This window comes from Dama dama, chromosome 6 (assembly GCF_033118175.1).
Source record: "Dama dama isolate Ldn47 chromosome 6, ASM3311817v1, whole genome shotgun sequence".
NCBI classification, from domain to species: Eukaryota; Metazoa; Chordata; class Mammalia; order Artiodactyla; family Cervidae; genus Dama; species Dama dama.
Window position 1 is genome coordinate 40,497,220 of NC_083686.1, and position 15,722 is coordinate 40,512,941.

Below are 15,722 nucleotides of genomic sequence, written 5' to 3' on the forward strand. Positions count from 1 at the left end.
CTGTTGTAGGAAGACAAAGGGAAGAGATCCCTTGGTTGGCAATAGAAGCTTATTATTATTATTACAAGATAGTATTTGCTGGAAAAAAAGTAGAAAGTCCCTATAAAAGCCTAAATAAAATGGACAACATACTGGAAAATCTGTACCTAAGGCGTCCAATTCCAGGGTTGCTTCCAAAAGCCAGGTAAGAGGGGACCTAACATTAGGGAATATCTCTGCCCAGATGTGTTTCTTAACAGGTGAAGGTCTATTATTCGAGGTCCATTTGAGTCACATAGGATCCATTTTATTGCAAGAAAAAGATACTTGACTTGAAGTATGTTAAATAATAGAAATTTGCATTTCCATGTTACTGGTAGTCCATGTTAAGAAATTCCAGACCTGATACAGCACTTGAACAAATAAGGTCTCCATATTCACTTGTTTGGTCTATTTTTATTCATTCATTTTGTTTATAAGAAAACTGCAGTAGCCTCTGAGCACCATTTCTTTGTTTTAGTTACTGAAACAGAAAGATGGAAAGGATTGTTTATCTGTTTTGCTTGGAAAAGAAAATCATGCCTGGAAGACCTGCACCCACTTCCCATAATTAAACGCCAAGAGTGTGTCATATGCTCACTCATATGCTAATTACCGGCAAGTGACATGGAGCAAATATGTTTCATACCCTGGCACATGGAACATTGCCACTCCCAAATGAAATAAAAGAAATAAGGAAGAAGTGAGTAGCTTTTATTGAAGGGTAGCTAATCCGCATTACCTAGCCCATTATTTTTGTCATTATTTATTTATTTTTTTCTCCTTGACTCTCTTTGTACCTTGGGATCAACAACAACAACAAAATATCTCATGGGCTTTCATACATTGTTTTATTAAATATCAATTAAGTTTGGGTGCTGGACACTGCAAATATAAATCTTAATATGAGACAGGTCATAGTAGCAGATTCACCTTACCTAGCTTGGAGGACAAGATAAAAACAGCAACAAAAGGTTTTCAGTATGAGGGGTCTGAGTTTTAAAGCAGAGTAGATATTGTCCATGTAAAGGTCAGGTGATGAGGAATGGCATTTACAGGGGGACAGGAACAAAATTATGAAGGACACAACTGACAAATAGCCGGTTTTGAGTAGAGGGATTATAAGCAGGTTTGTGTTTCTGGAAAGTGTAGGTTAAAGCTAGAATTTGCTAGACATAAGGTGGTTGACTGCCTTTTAAAATTAACTTTGTAGAGTTATAGATTAATAAGTGACTATGGACTGAATATCTTGGTCCTTTCCAAAATTCATAAGTTGAAGCCCTTATGTGATGGTAATTAGAGATGGAATTTTAAGGAAGCAATTCAATTTATGTGAAATCATGAAAGTGGAGTTCTCATGACAGAATGAGTGCCCTTATAAAATGAGATTAGAGAGCTTGTGCTCTCTCTCAAGGGTACATCAAAAAGCCAGCCATGTGCAAGCCAGAAAAATAGCTCTCACCAAGAGCCAATTGGCCAGAATCTTGGTCTAGGACTCTTTAGCCATCAGAACTGTGGTAAATAAATTTATATTTTATTTAAGCTAACCAATCCCTGTGTTTTTAATATAACAGCCAGAGTTAAGACATAGATATACAAAATCATTGGGATACTTAAGTCATCCAGGTAAACTTGAAGAAACTAGTGACTCAACTAGGAGCTGAATCATAGATAAGGAGCACAACATAGCAGTTATTTAACATTAGAAAAGTCTTTAAGGACAGAAGAATGAAGGAAATCTAAAGCCTGTTATAAACAGGAAAGCAAACTGTAGTTATCTAATCATCATATCAGGGATTCCCTGGTGGCTCAGCAGGAAAGAATCTACCTGCCATACAGGAGATGTGGGATTGATCCCTAGTCCAGGAAGATCCCCTAGAGAAGAAAATGGCAACCCTCTCCAGTATTCTTGCCTGGAAAATTCCAAGGACAGAGGAGTGTGGCAAGCTACAGTCCATGGGGTCGCAAGAGTCCAACATGACTTAGTGACTAAACCACCAACACCAAGCATCATATCATGGTGAAGAATCCTGAGGTCACTACTTTTGAGGACTAGTATTCCAAAGAAAGAGACAGGCCATGCTGGCTTTCTGGATATTGTAGCAACAAAGACTAAGAGGGTGACAACATCTCCTGGTGAATGTTGAGATATGTAAGTTGTGAGGAAAAAATGTCACTGCTAAAAGATCTGCTGGGGAGTCCTTGGCATCTGGGGACAGATAAGTTATAGTTAGAGCAATCAGGTGATGGGCAGGTACAGAGAAGTATTAAAGGCTTTGGGAAATTTTGCTGGGGAGGCCAGATAAGGGAGGACATGGCACTCTTTTCAAGAATTTTCTTAGTTAGCTATGACTAGGTGGTAATGATCTTCTTGTGAGATTAACAGTGGTGTCTCGTGTATTTATATCATAGTAATCCAAGTCTATGCCCCAACCAGTAATGCTGAAGAAGCTGAAGTTGAATGGTTCTTTGAAGACCTACAAGATCTTTTAGAACTAACACATGAAAAAGATATACTTTCCATTATAGGGGACTGGAACACAAAAGGAAGAAGTTAAGAAACACCTAAAGTAATGGGCAAATTTGGCCTTGGAGTACAGAATGAAACAGGGCAAAGGCTAGTAAAGTTTTGCCAAGAGAACACACTGATCATAGAAAACAGCCTCTACCAATAGCACAAGAGAAGACTCTACACATGGACATCACCAGACAGTCAAGATAGAAATCAGATTGATTATGTTTTTTTGCAGCCAAAGATGGAGAAGTTCTATACAGTCAGCAAAAATAAGACTGGGAGCTGACTGTGGCTCAGATCATGAACTTCTTATTACCAAATACAGACTTAAATTGAAGAAAGTAGGGAAAACCACTGGACTACGTATGACCTAAATCAAATTCCAAGTGAAAAGGAATGCAAAAAAGCAAAATGATTGTCTGAGGAGGCCTTACAAATAGCTGTGAAAAGAAGAGAGGCAAAAAACAAAGGAGAAAAGGAAAGATATACCCATTTGAATAAAGAGTTCCAAAGAATAGCAAAGAGATAATAAAGCATTCCTCAGTGATCAGTGCAAAGAAATAGAGGAAAATAATAGAATGGGAAAGACTAGAGATCTCTTCAAGAAAGTTAGAGATACCAGGGGAAAATTTCATGCAAAGATGGGCTCAATAAAGGACAAAAATTGTACAGAAAACAGAAGCAGAAGATATTAAGAAGAGGTGGGAAGAATACACAGAAGAACTGTACAAAAAAGATCTTCACGACCCAGATAACCATGATGGTGTGATCACTCACCTAGAGCCAGACATCCTGGAATGTGAAGTCAAGTGGGCCTAAGGAAGCATCACTACAAACAAAGCTAGTAGAGGTGATGGAATTCCAGTTGAGCTTTTTGAAATCCTAAAAGATGATGCTGTGAAAGTGCTGCACTCAATATGCCAGCAAATTTGGAAAACTCAGCAGTGGCCACAGGATTGGGAAAGGTCAGTTTTCATTTCAATCTCAAAGAAAGGCAATGCCAAAGAATATTCAAACTACCACACTGTTGCTCTCATCTCACACACTAGCAAAGTAATGCTCAAAATTTTCCAAGCCAGGCTTCAACAGTATGTGAACCATGAAATTCCAGCTGTCCAAGCTGGTTTTAGAAAATGCAGAGGAACCAGAGATCAAATTGCCAACATCCACTGGATCTTCGAAAAAGCAAGAGAGTTCCAGAAAAATATCTACTTCTGCTTTATTGACTATGCCAAAGCCTTTGACTGTGTGGATCACAATGAACTGTGGAGAATCCTTCAAAAGATGGGAATGCCAGACCACCTGACCTGCCTCTTGAGAAATCTGTATTCAGGTCAGGAAGCAACAGTTAGAACTGGTCATGGAACAATAGACTGGTACCAAATAGGTAAAGGAGTATGTCAAGGCTGTATATTGTCACCCTGCTTATTTAAATTCTATGCAAAGTACATCAGGAGAAACGCTGGGCTGGATGAAGCACAAGCTGGAATCACAATTTCTGAGAGAAATACCAATAACCTCAGATAAGCAGATGGCACCACCCTTGTGGCAGAAAGTGAAGAAGAACTAAAGAGCCTCTTGCTGAAAGTTAAAGAGGAGATTGAAAAAGTTGACTTAAAGATCAACATTCAGAAAACTAAGACCATGGCATCTGGTCCCATTACTTCATAGCAAATATATGGGGAAACAGTGGCAGACTTTATTTTGGGGGGCTCCAAAATCACTGCAGATGGTGAATACAACCATGAAATTAAAATACAGTTACTCCTTGGAAGGAAAGTTATGACCAACCTCAACAGCATATTAAAAGCAGAGACATTACTTTGCCAACAAAGGTCTGCCTAGCAAGGTTATCGTTTTTCCAGTAGTCATGTATGGACATGAGAGTTGGACTATAAAGAAAGATGAACACCAAAGAACTGCTACTTTTGAACTGTGGTGTTGGAGAAGACTCTTGAGAGTCACTTGGACTGCAACGAGATCCAACCAGTCCATCCTAAAGGAAATCAGTCCTGAGTGTCCATTGGAAGGACTGATGTTGAAGCTGAAACTCCAATACTTTGGCCACCTGATGTGAAGAGCCGACTCATTGGAAAAGACCCTGATGCTGGGAAAGATTGAAGGTGGAAGGAGAAGGGGACGATGGAGGTTGAGATGGTTGGATAGCATCACCAACTCAATGGACATGAGTTTGGGTAAACTCTGGGAGTTGGTGATGGACAGGGAGGCCTGTCGTGCTGCAATCCATGGGGTTGCAGAGTCAGACATGACTGAGCAACTGAACTGAACTGAAGTTGGGTATTCACAGGAAAAAGTTTATCATGCTTAGAATGAAAGACTCAGTGGCCTCTCTTAATTCACATAGTAGGTATTTCTAATTTTCGAAATGGAAATTAAATGTGTATATTTATGGTTACTAAAGTTTATTTAAACAATATTACCTTTACTTGAACATTTTCTTAGGTTTAGGAAAAAATAAACGCCACCAATGTCCCATCTATTATAGAACACCAGGATGAATTTGAGACGTGTACCATAAATTTGAGACTTCCATGTGGCTCAGTGGTGAAGAATCTTCCTGCCAAACCTGGAGATGCAGCTTCAGTTCCTGGGTAGGGAAGATCCCCTGGAGAAACAAATGGCAACCTACTCAAGTATTCTTGCCTGGGAAATCTCATGGACAGAGGAGCCTGGTGGGCTACAGTCCATGGGATTGCAAGAGAGTCAGGCATGAGTTAGCAACTAAACAAGAACAAATCACAGATTTACACCATAGCATTTGGAGAACAGGTGTTCTTTCTTAAGTACAGAATAATTAGTGTTCAGTTCAGTCACTCAGTCGTGTCTGACTCTTTGCAACCCCCTGAACCTCAGCATGCCAGGCCTCCCTGTCCATCACCAACTCCCGGAGTTTACTCAAACTCATGTCCATCGAGTCAGTGATGCCATCAACCATCTCTTCCTCTGTTGTCCCTTTCTCCTACCCTCAATCTTTCCCAGCATCAGGGTCTTTTCAAATGAGTCAGCTTTTCGCATCAGATGGCCAAAATATTGGAGTTTCAGCTTCAACATCAGTCCTTCCAGTGAACACCCAGGACTGATCTCCTTTAGGATGGACTGGTTGGATCTCTTTGCAGTCCAAGGGACTCTCAAGATTCTTCTCCAACACCACAGTTCAAAAGCATCAAATCTTCCTCATTCAGCTTTCTTTATAGTCCAACTCTCACATCCATACATGACTACTGGAAAAACCATAGCCTTGACTAGATAGAGCTTTGTGGACAAGGTAATGTCTCTGCTTTTTAATATGCTGTCAAAGTTGGTGATAACTTTCCTTCCAAGGAGTAACTGTATTTTAATTTCATGATTGTATTCACCATCTGCAGTGATTTTGGAGCCCCCCAAAATAAAGTCAGCCGCTGCTTACACTGTTTCCCTATCTATTTGCCATGAAGTGATGGGACCAGTTGCCATGATCTTAGTTTTCTGAATGTTGAGCTTTAAGCCAACTTTTTCACTATCCTCTTTTACTTTCATCAAGAGGCTCTTTAGTTCTCCACTTTCTGCCTTAATGGCAGTGTCATCTGCATATCTGAGGTTATGGATATTTCTCCTGGCAATCTTGATTCTAGCTTGTGCTTCCTCCAGCCCAACATTTCCCATGATGTACTCTGCCTATAAGTTAAATAAGCAGGGTGAGAATATACAGTCTTGACCTACTCTTTTCCTATTTGGAGTCAGAATAAGTAGTGTATGAGCTGTTAAAAGGTAAATTGAGGCACATTATAATTTTTCAAAAGTTTATTTGAATGTGCATATATTTCAGCCCAGTAGTTTCAAATAAAATGTGATAGGGTCACTCCAGTAACAGGAGCTTGGAGAGGATTTTTATAGAAAACACATGAAAGCAAAGGAAAGAAAGTTATTTGATTGTCTATAGCTTAAGGTGACCCCCTACTTGGGAGAACCTCCTTGACTGTTTATAATTGATTGCCACTGTTTCATTTTCTTGGATTTAAGTGCATTGACTCTGGCTTAGAGTTTGTTTTGCTTAGGTAGATTACCAAGGAATTAGAGCCACTTCAGCGTAATGACCTCCTTGTTTAAATGCTTATAATGATGGGCATGAGTTTGAGCAAATTTCAGGATATAGTGGAGGAAAGGGAAGCCTCGCATGCTGCAGTCAATGGGGTCGCAGAGTTGAAAACAACTTAGCAACTGAATGACAATAGCATATCACTAATGTTAAAAATAATACAAACATAAAGTTTTACCATTATAATTGGTTGAGGATTTCATTCAAAGATTAAATATGACACAGCTTCAATAACTGTATAATCTATGTACTAAACACTATACAATGTGTTTCACATATTTTATTTATAAATCACAGGTTAACATCTGAGCCAAATAAGTTTTATCCAGATATGGATGATATGTTAATACAAATGGTCTATTTTTATTGACACAGTTATACATTTATTTATTTATTTTACCCACAAGAATCAGTATTTACTTTGATTTTATTTTTGTTTTACTTTATTCTTTATAAATATATTGCTTTATTAAGCTTGGTGGGCATTGACACTTTGAAAATAATGACATTAAATGTATTAAATCATGTAGAATATATTATTAAATAATAATTTTATTAAGCACCTCATAATATCTTCATTTTAGAGCAAGCTTAGGTTTACAGTAAAATTGAACAGAAAGTTCAGAGATTTCCTGTCCATTCCTTGTACCACCTCATGCATAGCCTCCTCCGTGGTCAACATTCCCTGCTTGAGTGATTCTTTTGTTTCAATTGATGAACTTATATTGATATTATCAATCAAAGTCCATTGTTATGTTAGGAACCGCCCTTAGTGTGGTCCCTAAATAACTTTTTTGGGGTTGGACAAATGTATAATAATATATATCCATCATTATAATATCACAAAGAGGAATTTCACTGCCCTAAAACCTCTTAATATTTTTTTTTGTACAAAATAATATGTTTATGCATTTTGTCTCATTAGTATAATTCCACTTTACTGTGTTTTCACCCTCCAAAAATAAACAATTTAAAAGATTAACATGCCTTTTCACAGTGGGTAGAGACACATTCAGAAGACCTTGTGTATCTCACCATCATTGAAAATATTTCTTCCCCTATAGGAGTAGTTAACTCAAAAGAGGGAACAGATGGTGGGAGAGACATAAACAGAATAGAATTGATTTGTGCAGGATTGCACCTGGGCAAATCATACCTTTGACCCTGTCTTGGAGAATAGGAGAAAGGAGTTCCAGGAAACATTTTTTCTCTTTCTTGTTTCCTGTCACAGCATTATTAATCATCTTTTAAACCCATAAATTAACTCCAGCCAGTCTTAGAAAGATGATCTTTATCTTGTAACTTAGCCCATGTAAATGTCACCAGATCAAAATCATGCTCATAATCACTCTATAAAATTATAAAGTCTGGGTCTTTACTCTGAAAGCCCTTTTCACTTGTCAAGGTGATAGGTGACCTGATTAATTAAAGTTAGGTCTTTAGGATAAAGGCTTCTGACTACCTTCATTGCTTTAAGCCTTGATTTAATACCTGTCAACTTTAAAAAATCAGTTTTCTGTATCAAACAAAATGTTAGAGATATATCTGCAAATAATGTTAAAGCTGGTAAAAAGTATATGTGATTGAATTGTAAAAAATAGAAATATTTTTTGAAATGTTGAATAAAAATCTGGCTAGTGTAAACCATATTTTTTATGTCAATTTAAATTATGTCACAATAAGTTTCTGGGTCTAACAATAAATTAAAAATCATCTTTCCCAAATAAGGGGAGAATTTGTTTTGTTTTTCTTTAGGGAAATGGAAATAATCTTTTATCATGTAAGGCTCTCAACTGATGGATCAAGAAGACTCAAATCTATTTAAGAAAATTGAAATTTTAAAACTTTATGCATATTTTCAGGTTTTCTTTTAATATCCAAGATTTAAAATCATCTTATGTCTCTTTAATGACCCCTAAAACTGAAGGAGTAAACAGATGCCGTGAAACAATATGCTGTGTAAGCTGACTTTTTGCAGCCACAAAATGGAAACACTTGAACTCCTTTTTTTTTTTTTTTAAATTTTACTAAGTTTTATAGAAATGTTTGTGGTAAATTAAGAGGTGGCATTCTGTTGGAGAAAACATATCAACATCAAGCTCTTTACTCACCATGAGACTATTTATTTGTTTGTTCATTTGTTTTTCTTAATGTTGTGATTTCCTAGATAAACATATGGTATCCACGTCCTCTCTTTAGACTTTCAGTGTCTTTATTACATAGATGTGATCAAGACCTTGCTGCAAAGAGTGTCTGAAAACTAAGCAAGAGAAGATGAAAATTTTAGTGTTTTAATACTCCCTGTTTTTTACTTTTTAAACAGGATTTGGTTAATACCTCTAGTTCACTTCCCATAAAGTTAAAAAAAAAAAAAAAAAAAAAAGTACTTTTCAAGATAGAATCCAGAATTATTTTGTTACAGCTGAAATAACAATTCATTTAACTGGCAATTTGAAGTCTGGTTATGTCAGAAAAGATAGATGATTAGGAAATATATATTAATCTAAAACAAACCCTATTTGAGGGCTAAATCCTAAGTAATCCATTATGTAGTAATCCATCTTGTACAGTTAGATTCTCCTTTCTCTGCAATTCCACAGAACTGGGCTAGCTTTTTTTCTCAGTATCATAGTTGTCCATTTGCCAGGAACCCTTCACATTATAATGTTCCTCTAGGTCATGAGTTGTGTCTTATTCTTTGTAGACATTCCAGTGCCTGGATAGTGAATGATTGAATAAATAAAGATATGAAAACACAAGTAAATAACATCAGTAAGAAAGATTTGAAATATAACTTGGGGTACATGATTATTCAAATGTAAAATAATGTATTTAAAATGATAAATTAAAAAAGATATTATATAAATAGTGAAATGAATTGTGTATAATTTTTTTCTAGATACTGAGTTATGGGAGTTAAAAGGAATTAATATTTATTGGACTATTTGTTAGGCTTCTTGGATGATCTAATCAGTCAAAGAAGGAACGGGGAAGGGAGAGAGAATATAAGGATGAGTAATCAAATTTTATCAATCAGGGTTGAATTTTAACCATAGAAACCTATCTAGCTTGTGCATTCAAATAAAGCTGAAAATCAGTTTTCTGCCTTGTAACTTTGGACTTTTTGTTTTCACGCTTAACCTTAATCAATTCAAAGAATTAATGGTTGTGAACTGTGGTGCTGGAGAAGACTCTTGGGAGTCCCTTGGACAGCAAGGATATAAAACCAGTCAATCCTAAAAGAAATCAACCCTGAATATTCATTGGAAGGACTAATCCTGAAGCTTCATCTGAAGCTGAAGCTCCAACAGTTTGGCCATCCGATGCAAAGAGCACACTCATTGGGCAGAAGAAGATGAGATGATTGGATGGCATCACCGACTCAGTGGACATGTGTCTGAACAAACTCTAGAGATAGTGAAGGACAGGGAAGCCTGGAGTGCTGTAGTTCATGGAGTTTCAAAGAGTTGGCCGCAACTTAGTGACCAAACAACAACCACCTTTATTTATTTGAACAAGCTTTGAAAAGTTTGCAAAATATAAATAACATCAGAAAAATATTAGGGCTTCCCAGATGGGTCAGTGAATAAAGAATCTGCCTGAAATGCAGGAGATGCAGAAATATATTATATATAGGATTTTGACAGCAGATAGAGGAAGCTATGTACAACTACCAGAAGCTGGACTTACAGAAGAGAAAGCCCAGGATTAGGACCAGAATAGAACCTGATAGAATAAGTCAAATATTTTCAAATATTTAAATTTGCATTAAATGCATGAGGCATTCCTCTAGTATCTTACAGTATCTTACAGTTCCAAACTAGGTATTGACCAACCACACAGGTGAACAGATAGGCGGCCCTGGTGCTCCTGATGGAAGCTTCCAGGGAGAGATGATCAGTTGCCTTTTTCTTGCAGGCCTCACAATCCAACCTCCTGGGGACTGTCAGATTCCATTGGGAAGTCTGGGATGGCTGAGTGGTCTGCAAGTCAGGCAGTGACAGACACAGAATGTCCGCAGGTTTTGTCTGCCTCTGACTTCCCAGGGTGCGCCTTCTGGACCAGGTTGGGAGGGTTTGGCCTCTGGGGGGAAAAGATTGGCCCAGTGAGAGACATAGCTGATTTTGTCTCAGAACATGACATTCTGGATAGTCCACTCAGGGGTCCTGATCCCTCGCTTCCTTTTGAGGTCAATAACTCCTCTGGACTCCATCTCTAAGCCCTTCAAGGATTCACATTGCCCAACTTACCCGGGGTCTCTGGACACATGCTGAGGGTCTATAGCTCTACTCTCTAGCCACAAGACCGGCTGCATGACTCCCCAAACTTACTGAAGGAATTCAGGATAACGTTGGTTCTCACTGACACAAGCCTGTCTTTGGGCACCAGGAACAGAAATTCAGTCATGTGGGTAGCATGGGGCCTGGATGTGGATGGATGGTCTGCAGCAGTGACCATGGAGTCTTTCTCAGCCAGCAGGAGCTGACATTATTTCCAAACTTGGAACAACCTACCTGACCTGTGCCTCCTTGGCACCTGAGGCCACCCTGTCTGTGGCTGCCTACCTCCCCAGCTCCTACTCCTAAGTCAGCTGCTCTTAGTAGCACCTGATGTCCTACTCAAGTTTTGTGATCAGCTGCTTGTCAACTGTCAAAAAGTCCTTGATTTCATCTCAGTAATCCCACATTGCCTCCCTGAGATAGTGTATGTGTTCCCGGAGAGCTGGGATCTTGTTCTTCTCTAGGGCATACTTCAGGGAGATGATAATTGGATTAATAACTTCTAGGAAATTGCTCCTTTGAATTTGATACAAGCTCCTTCTGCACCTCCTACATGAACACTTTGGCTTGGGCCAGGTCCTCCTCCTCCACAAGCTGGTTTAGCCCTCAATGCCTGCAGCCTGATCTCCTTCAAACGGAGCACCCAAACATGTCTGAGAGGAGTTTGCTGTCTTCTGTGTCCACAGGAGGTCACCGTCAGCGAAGTACGCCAGGATATAGCTGAAGATTCTGGAAGTGATGTTGAACCCCTCCTCATCAGTGAAATAGTGTTCCAGGAAAAACTTTTAGATTTTCATCTACTTTTCCCTGTCTGCATCCCCTTTCAGGGAGAATACCACTTCTCTCTCTCCACCTGGGGGCACCTATTGAAACTTTTGTGCTTCTCAAAGTCGTTGAAGTGGAAAATGCACACAATGAGGTGCTGGAAAAATAGGTTTGGGTTCCTCTTCAGGACTAATGGGCCAGACAGACAGCCCTGGTGCTGGTGACCTCTGGGTTCAGGACTACTAGTGTGCTAATGAAACAGAGGAACAGGCAGCACTTTCACTTCACGAAGTCCTCCTGCACGGGGCAGGTGAACAAAAGCAGTGTCTGCTTCTGGAAGAAAAGATTCATGTCCTTCAGACATGTGCGGATGTTGGGGATGTACTTGTTCATCGGGGCTGTGCAGTGGACACAGAAGTCACATAGGATGATGCTGTTAAGGACATTCCTGCCTATGCCCACCTTCTAGCCCCTCTTTCAGGTTCACACAAGGCATGCCCTCTGTGATCAGAGGACAAGCCATCATCATCTTGGGAAAGCTGTGCTTATAGCACAAGGACCTTGCCAAGAAGAGTGTCCCCATCTTGGTGTGAGAACTGGAGGTGGGCACAGACAGGAGCTCTCATTGTCCATCACGGCCAGGATAACACTCTCCAGCCAGGCCTTCTGTAGATGGACACACCAGGATTGGGCCATCAGCAGCTCGGTAGAGATTGCAAAGCCTGCTTGCCGACAGATATGGTGATATCAAAACACTGATTATGCAGGACAGGCAGCTTGTCTCTCATACACAACATGGTACAGTGTTTCAAGATGTTCACTAAGAACTGGACTGCAGATTTCCTGACATTGGTCTTTTCATCACTAACCCTGTTCCGCAGCATCATCATGAAATCCTCTTCTGTTGAATTTTTCTGAGCACTCTTTGGTGGCTCTCTACTCCTGAAACTGCAGGAGTGTTATCCAGAAATGCCTACATGCTGTCCAATGGAGACGTGGCAGAGCACTCTAGGTCATGTGCGAAACTGGACATAGCCTTGCTGTGGACCATTGGGTCCTGGTCTATACAGAGGGCTAGTAAGATTTCCTGGACCAAGAACTTACGCTTCAGGAACTTCTCATGCTCCAGGGGAAGTGGGTCATCAACCTCTTGTTCAGATAGTTCCAGAACAGCCAAGGCCACATCCAGAGTGAAACCTGGTATGAGATTTGGCATTTCATGCTAATTCGTAAAGTCAGGCCATGAAAGAAGCATATTCCACACAAGGATGCTTGTTGAGCAGCTGGCCCAGAGAATGAACCACATAGGTTTCAGTTCAGTTCAGTTCAGTTCAGTTCAGTTGCTCAGTCATGTCTGACTCTTTGTGATTCTATGGACCATAGCACGCCAGCCTTCCCTGTCCATCATCGAGACTCAGAGCTTGCTCAAACTCATGTCCATCAAGTCAGTGATGCCATCCAACCATGTCATCCTCTGTTGTCCCCTTCTCCTCCTGCCTTCAATCATTCCCAGCATCAGGGTCTTTTCCAATGAGCTAGTTCTTGGCATAGGTGGCCAAAGTATTGGAGTTTCAGCTTCAGCATCAGTCCTTCCAATGAATATTCAGGACTGATTTCTTTTAGTATGGACTGGTTGGATCTCCTTGCAGTCCAAAAGACTCTCAAGAGTCTTCTCCAACACCACAGCTCAAAAGCATCAATTTTTCAGTGCTCAGCCTTCTTTATGGTCCAACTCTCACATCCATACATGACTACTGGAAAAACCATAGCTTTGACTAGATGGACCTTTGTCAGCAATGTAATGTCACTGCTTTTTAATATGCTGTCTATGCTGGTCTGGCTTTTCTTCCAAGGAGTAAGTGTCTTTTAATTTCATGGCTGCAGTCACCATCTGCAGTGATTTTGGAGCCCAAGAAAATAAAGTTTATCATTGTTTCTATTGTTTCCCCATCTATTTGCCATGAAGTGATGGGACCGGATGCCATGATCTTAGTTTTTTGAATGTTGAGCTTTAAACCAGCTTTTTCACTCTCCTCTTTCATTTTCATCAAGAAGATCTTTAGTTCCTCTTTGATTTCTGCCATAAGGGTGGTGTTATCTGCATATCTGAGATTATTGATATTTCTCCCGGCAATCTTGATTCCAATTTGTCCTTCATCCCAGCCTGGCATTTTGCATGAAGTTCTCTGCATAGAAGTTAAATAAGCAAGGTGACAATATACAGCCTTGACGCACTCCTTTCCCAATTTGAAACCAGTCTGCTGTTCCATGTCCATTTCTAACTGTTGCTTCTTGACCTGTATATAGATTTCTCAAGAGGCAGGTCAGTTGGTCTGGTATTCCCATCTCTTGAAGGATTTTCCACAGTTTACTATGATCCACACAGCCAAAGGCTTTGGTCTAGTTAGTAAAGCAGAAGTAGATGTTTTGCTGGAACTCTCTTGCTTTTTTGATGACCTAATGGAGGTTGGTGCTTTGATTTCTTGTCTCTCTGCCTTTTCTAAATCCAGCTTGAACATCTGGAAGTTCTTGGTTCACATACTTTCGAAGACTTGCTTGGAGAATTTTGAGCATTACTTTGCTAGTGTGTGAGATGAGTGCAATTTTGATAAGTTTGATATTCAGATTTATTGAACAGCTTACCACAGATGTGTTGTAGCAGAATTCAAAGGAATAGATGTGTATATAGTTTATCTTAGTTCATCTAGAACTTACAAGCTGGATGACCAGGTTTCTACTGCTGACAACTGGAGGCATGATGGCAAGGGGGCTGTGATGGCAGCCTTTGCCCACTTGTCTCATTAATATTATGTAATGTATTTGATGGAAAATACATCTGAGAATCTTGTTTCCTTCCCTGTGTAGAGGGGAGCAAAGCAAATACAACCCATGATAGGCCAGTTCTGGTATATATTTTGCTTCATGGAGATTTCCAACTTGTGTAACATGAAATTCATGAAGAACTGGTTCAAAACTAGCTAATGCAACAAAGACTTTCTACACAATTATGTATACACTCTGGATTCTCTTTTAGGGAGAACTTGGAAAGAAGTCTTGAAAAGCTCTTCAAACATGAGAGGTGGCATTTAGAATTTGACAATGGTCTTCAGAAGAAGAAAAAAAAAAATCTCTTCACCTCCTGTGTCTCTTCATCCTCTTCTTCTTTAGTAACCTCATCCTTCCTCATTACCTCTTTGCTGCAGGGCTTCCCTCTTTCTTCTCTTCTTTGGGTTGGCCTCAGTGTTCTTTGGTTCCTCTTTTTTCTTCTCTCATCCAAGCTGGATTCTTGAGGCCATGCCTCTTTAGAATCTAAGCATATTTGTCAAACAGCAGTGGGTGGAAAACTTGATTGAATTACCCTGTTTGCTACTTCCAGAACAAGAAGATAAAGCCCAACAGTGTGAAGGCTGAAAAATCCCTGCTGTTGAGCATTGTCATTTTTCTTAACCACCTGATGAATGAAGTGATGAAACATGGCCATCAGCATATGGTGGGAAATTCTGTTCTCCCCGAAGATCCAAATGCTCTTGTTCTAAGGAGATTGGCTTGCCTTTTTGGAAGTCTTTGGTCTTCTGCCCATGTTCAAAAGGTGTTCTATAGGAGCCATTCCATATGCAGATGGACTTCTGATGTATTTGCAGGGAGGGATGTGCTCTTCCTGTCCTATTCCTCCGCCATCTTGGAAGTTCTTCTGGACTTGTTTTTTCTAAAGTAATCTCTATTATTTTATGTAATAGGGTCACAAGGCAGCCTGCATTCGCTTATCTATTTCTTGTAAGATAGTCAGAAACATGAACTTGTTCTTCCTTCTTTTTAATTAACATTATAATTCTTGGTATAAAAGATAATGCAACTTTCTTGCACCTATTATATTAAACATTCTCATGGTTGTAATCTGTCATTAAAGGATTACATTAGAAGATAGCTGGTAGGAAGCACACTGAGGAAAAAAGTTGTTTTTAAGTAAATTCTAGAGACCCTCTGCTGCTGATGTTTGATCCTTGGAATACTGGAATAATATTAGTGTGTAATAAGTTATTGCTGGAAT

General features: G+C 39.4%; 1 pseudogene; it reads right to left on the minus strand.

Moving 5' to 3' along the window:
- Positions 1 to 11,211: 11,211 nt before the first annotated feature.
- On the minus strand, positions 11,212 to 14,431 carry LOC133058715 (condensin-2 complex subunit D3-like; annotated as a pseudogene).
- Positions 14,432 to 15,722: the final 1,291 nt, after the last annotated feature.